This window comes from Mus pahari, chromosome 19 (assembly GCF_900095145.1).
Source record: "Mus pahari chromosome 19, PAHARI_EIJ_v1.1, whole genome shotgun sequence".
NCBI classification, from domain to species: domain Eukaryota; kingdom Metazoa; phylum Chordata; class Mammalia; order Rodentia; family Muridae; genus Mus; species Mus pahari.
The window spans coordinates 65112900-65118410 of record NC_034608.1 but is presented as its reverse complement, the minus strand read 5'-3'; the positions used below and the strand labels follow the sequence as shown (position 1 = coordinate 65118410).

At 41.1% G+C, this 5511-nt stretch overlaps 1 non-coding gene across 1 annotated transcript; it reads left to right on the top strand.

Annotated features, from left to right (window-relative positions):
- Positions 1 to 5042: 5042 nt before the first annotated feature.
- Positions 5043 to 5173, top strand: LOC115062627. Its single transcript, XR_003842578.1, has one exon. It is a non-coding gene; the product is annotated as a small nucleolar RNA SNORA17 (small nucleolar RNA).
- The last annotated feature ends 338 nt before the right edge of the window (positions 5174 to 5511 follow it).

Here is a 5511-nt window from a genome sequence, read left to right as displayed (position 1 = left end):
TGTTAAAGATCTGTGCCATTCCTTAAAAAAAGATCTATCAAAACAGCAGACACAAAGGAAATACTATTGATACATTCTTGCCAAAAAGCATGATGATAAAGGAATGACACATGGTCTCCTTGAGATAATCCACAGCCTGAGGATGCATTGCTGGAAAGTTTAGAACAAACTCTAGTACAATCCATTACGATACACAATATATGCTCAGTTGTACTCAGTTTACTATTTAAACAATGAAGATAGTAGCATCTACTGCATGAGAAGTTGTTTTTAAGAATAGTTTTTAAGGGCTAAATTACTTTCAAGTACACACACACACACACACACACACACACACACACACAAATATTTTGTTGCTTCAAGAACAGGGTTTATAACCTTGCTTGAATGGATTGATTTACTATAATTTACCTAGATTGGAAATTATTCAGATTGTAAAGACTCACTGTGGTTCCTCACAATGTTTCTTTGGACCACTAGAAGTCTGTGTGATACATGGTGAGGACTGTGTTCTTGTAAAACACTAATGAGAGTCAATGACACCCTCACTTTGATGGCTCTTTTAAAAGTCATGCACAGAATGGAAAACACTGTACTCCCTCATGACTGTCTACTGACCCACATGCTAAACCACTTTTGAGAGTGATCACACTGACAAAAAAAGATTCACATGAACAACATCTGTAGAGTCCAGCATCAAGAACATGAAGAAGAACAGACATCACCCTTGGCTAGGTCCCATCTCCGTAGACCTTAGGCATGCAGCATGACCGAACAGCATCTAAATAGCCCCACTCGATAATTTTTGTTCAATTTGCAACATAAAATTAACTACCTCACTCCCTAATAAGTATATTCTCAATTGTCACTTTTCCAGAAGACAATTTAAGCCAGAACCATCATTGAAAATCCTACCCAGGACATTGGGATCCATTCTCACACATGACTTCAATAAAATAGATCAGAACTCACCAAACACACAGTCATCACCAATCCCCTCCTGTTAGAAGCACCCATTTGTTAAGAACCCCATTTGCTTTGGAGGCTGTGAAATAATCTTGGAACCTGTACAGGTATCTTGAAATAGGCCAGGATATGGATTCGGATAACGGGTTTTTAAAAGACTAGAAATAGTTCTGTGAGTTTGGGCAAAATAATTGGGCTCTGACCTTCAGTTTTACCCAATGTAACATGGTCATAATAGCATGGCATTTGCTTTGAGGAGAGTTTAAAACAGTATAGAAAAAGCAGCAGGGTCCCCTGGCTTGTAGTTAAGTGCTGGTCGCTATTCCAGTTTGTTCCCAAGTCTTTCCATCTAATCCCAGATTATAAGGACCTATAACACTTACCAGCCTTTCCCAGCATCAGCCATCATGTCTCTCCTCCTGCTATAGGATTTTGTTAGCCATTCCCTCTCCTCTAAATAAAAAAGAAATTTTGAAGTTAGAGTTGAGTGTGAGAGGAAAACACAAGACTTACAAACCAGACAGGTGACCCAGGAAAGGCAGGTTGTCTTAGCAGAACCAATGGACCACAGCAGAAGTGTGAAGTTCTAAGGTTGCTCAAATGTACTGTCTAGCCCGATGTACTTGCAACTGACATTTCTTGGATGTAACAGGAGAATCTGCTTTGCTATTGGTTCTAGGTGACTTGGTGAAGATAATGAGAAATATAAGATACTGTACAAAGCAATGAGAAAACAATTGTCTTAGGGTTTCCATTGCTGTGAAAAGACACCATAACTAAGGCAACTCTTAAAAGGAACAACATTTAATTGGGGATAGATTACAGGTTCAGTAGTGTAGCCCATTATCATCATAGGGGGAAGACAGCATCCAGGCAGGTGTGGCATTTGAGACCGCACTGAAAGTTCTATATTGTCATCAAAAGGAAGCCAAGAGCAGACTGGTTCCAACATGGTTAGGAGGAGGGTCTCATTGCCAATCCCTGTAGTGACACACTTCTTCCATCAAGGCCACACCTACTCCAACAAGGCCACACCTCCTAATAGTGCCACTCTCTGGGCCAAGTGTATTCAAACCACCACAACAGTGTTGCTATGAGTCAGTAACGTCATAGCATTTCCGTGATAATATAACTTGGTATTATTGGCATCCAAGGGTGAATATGAAGCATCAGCTCCCAAATGTCATACAAAACATCAAAAGTACAAAGAAGAACTTCCAGAATTTTTCAGCCTTAAAAATAGGTTACATCTCTTTTAAAATTACAATCCATTTGTGAGTATGTATCACAGTAAAACATAGTTAATAGATTTGTTATTATTGAAATACTAACCAAGTAATGCTTTGTTCAAGCAAAATATCACATTCTACCTCAGAATAAGTCCTCCAATTTTGGTACAAATTCATCGTGGAAAGAATGACAGTTCATTAACTGCTAGAAAATTTATGCTTATTAAGTATTTAATGAGTTTAACCTTTATGCTAAATATAAAATAATATGAATCCCGGTACCTTCCAAACTTTTCATCTATGGTTAAAATCATCATCTATAGACTTCAGATATTTTAATTTAGTGAAATTTAGTGAATGCTTTAGCTTCGTCTTATCTACCTCCCATCACCTGGTTTTATTGTCTTTCTTTCACTGCAGTCACTTACAGGAGATTATTTCCTTTCCAAAGACTATTTTTATACAAGCTGGGCTGCTGTTCAGTGAAATATAATCCAACTCAACCCCTACCACAGCCAGTAAAATCGTCAGTCGGTGTTGTGGGGAGCAATCACTGAAATGATGAAATGGCAGGAGCTCTGAGAATAAGCAATGGAAAAATTCTGCAAAGGCTAAAATTATACCACGGGGACTCCCTCGATCACCAGAGCCCTGCTCCGGCTGAGAGTCAGTTCTCTCTGAGAATGGAGAGCCTGTCCTTTGAAAGGCAACCGTTCTCCAGGGGCAAAATCGCCTTCCAGGGGAGCACTGGCCTGTAAATGACTGCCTGGTATTTACAAGGGAGTGACCACTTGCCCCTTTCACATTACCAAGCACCTTGTCTTGATTCGAGGCCAGGCGGTCTGCTATAAGAGAGATTTGATTAAATATTAAATGGGTATATTAACATACTCTTGTATGTTAATACTCCTCTCACTAGTGCAAGAATCTCTCTCTCTCTCTCTCTCTCTCTCTCTCTCTCTCTCTCTCTCTCTCTGTGCGTGTGTGTGTGTGTGTGTGTGTGTGTATGGTGTGAGAGAGAGAGAGAGAGAGACAGACAGACAGACAGACAGACAGTCAGACAGACAGAGACAGACAGAGACAGAGGAGACAGAGAGTTTCTCTCTCTCTCTTGGAACTTGCTCTATAGAGCAGGCTGGCCTTGAACTCAGAGATCCACCTGCCTCTGCCTCAGGAGTGCTGGGATTAAAGGCGTGAGCCTCCCTCTCCCCCCCCCCCGCCGCCAAGGGCAAGGCTACTCTTAAAATATCTAATCCAAAACAAATAATAAGCAGGGGAGTGATTTAGAAATGAGAAATGACATGTTATAAAAGTGTATGGTGTATAGCACAACCTGTGTGAGCATGAGAGTCTATCGCTGACTTTGGAGGAACGGAAAGGCTAGCATTTGCTGAACTGGGGGGGAAGGGGGGGCACAGGGAATGAAAGTACAAGAGCAAAATCTGCAGTGATAAAATCCTTTAGAGTTACCTGTTAAGTCCAAAGCACACTGACTTGAGGAGATCAGAAAGATGTTGATTATTTAATACACCAATCCAAACTCATCGTTTTGAACAGGAAATTTAAAAGAAACTCAAAGTTTGGGCATGTTTTGAAGAATTATATCAAAGGGAACCAAGGGCTGACTGAGGCAGAGGAAGGCTGGGTTTTTTTTTTTTCTTCTTTTCTCTTTTTTAAAAAAATAATAATTCATTTAATATAGATCAAACCAGGAAATGATATTTATCCCAAAGACTCAGAACTAACGACAGACATCAACACCACCCACCAAGGCAGTTTATGTTCCAACCTCTCTCTGAAATGTCTCACTTTCATCCTGTTACAGAACCTGCTGTGGTCACTCTGTTCAGCATTAGGTAGCTCCTATAAAAAATTTTTCCCTCGCTTAATGGATCTTGGTGTTTTAAAATATGAAAAAGAAAAATAATGTGCAAAGTTGGCTGGCGATTGAGGAAACCAAACAACATAGTTAGCAAGCATGGGTGGTCATGTGAGACTATCATTTGTCTTGGCAGAAACAGAACCGGCCTCTGTTTCCTATTTTCTCCGTATGCATAGTTGCTGGATGTGAATGGGGTTTCTTTAGGCTTTGGTTTCTCACTGTGGGTAGTTCATTTCTACTGTCAGCCTTGTGGGGTATAATAAGCAGATTATAAGATGAGTATAATAATGAATTGGACTTTGGGGTGTGTCTCTGAGGGAGCTTCCAGAGAGGGTCGACTGACCAGGGAAAACCTACTGTGAATGTAGACATCTTCATGCTATCTGCTGGGGTGCCAGGCTGTGGACCACAAACTGAATACCTTTGTCCATTCCTTTCTGCTTCCCCATGTGTCTAGATCTGAGGAAGGAGCCCATAAGCTTGCTGCCCCATCAGTGATAGACAGCATACACACCCACAACGGTGTGAGAAAACAAGCCCTTCCTCCCAGAAGCTGATATCTGACAGATATTTTGTTAAACAAACAAACAAACAAAACAAAAGGTTGCTGAGGTGCCATCTACTAAACAGAAGCAGTTTCATTGTGGTAAAAGCCCTCCACATTCTTGTTCAGTAACTACCAAATGTGATGGAGAACCAAATTGCCTTTAGAAAGTCCATTGCTATGAAAGCCAGAGTGACTCTTTTCCAGTATAATACTGCTTAGTAAATTATACCTTCAATTCACTACAACTTTTAGTACCTGTTTATCCCAAAAGGAAAGACGTGATTGTCACCATGAGTGCTGATGAACCACGCAAAGGAATTAGTTGTGTGACCCGAGAGTACACTGAGTTCCTTAAAAGAACATGAACAAATACAGCTATGCAGACAGGAAATGCAGAGAAGTAAGAAACATCAACTAGCCTGCCTCAGAAGCATTGCAGTTGCACCCGCTGTGTCACAGGTACCTCAGTAGGTGGCAGGGAGGACAGAGGCTATGTTTAAGCTCAGTATTGTGACCTGTGAACATCTGAATGATTAGAAGCCTAACATTCCCTGTTTAAAAAAAAAAAATTGAGCCCAAAATGACCACCAGGACCTGAAGAAAGAACTACCCTGAGATGACCACCAGTGGGGAACCTCGCAGGCCTGGGGAGTCAGACCATGTGAAAGATGACCTCTGCCTGACTCCATAACGCATTAGTTAGAAATAGCACTCCTGAGATAATCCCAGACACTCGGAGACTCAGTCACCACTAAGAGAAGTAAGTAAGTAGTGGAGAAATGAGAAACAGAAGGAGGTAGGGATAATGAAGAGAAGCAGAACTGAAGACTTGAGGGTAGGGGGGAACAGCTTGATGTGCGTAGCCAGTGATGTCACCTGGGACCATG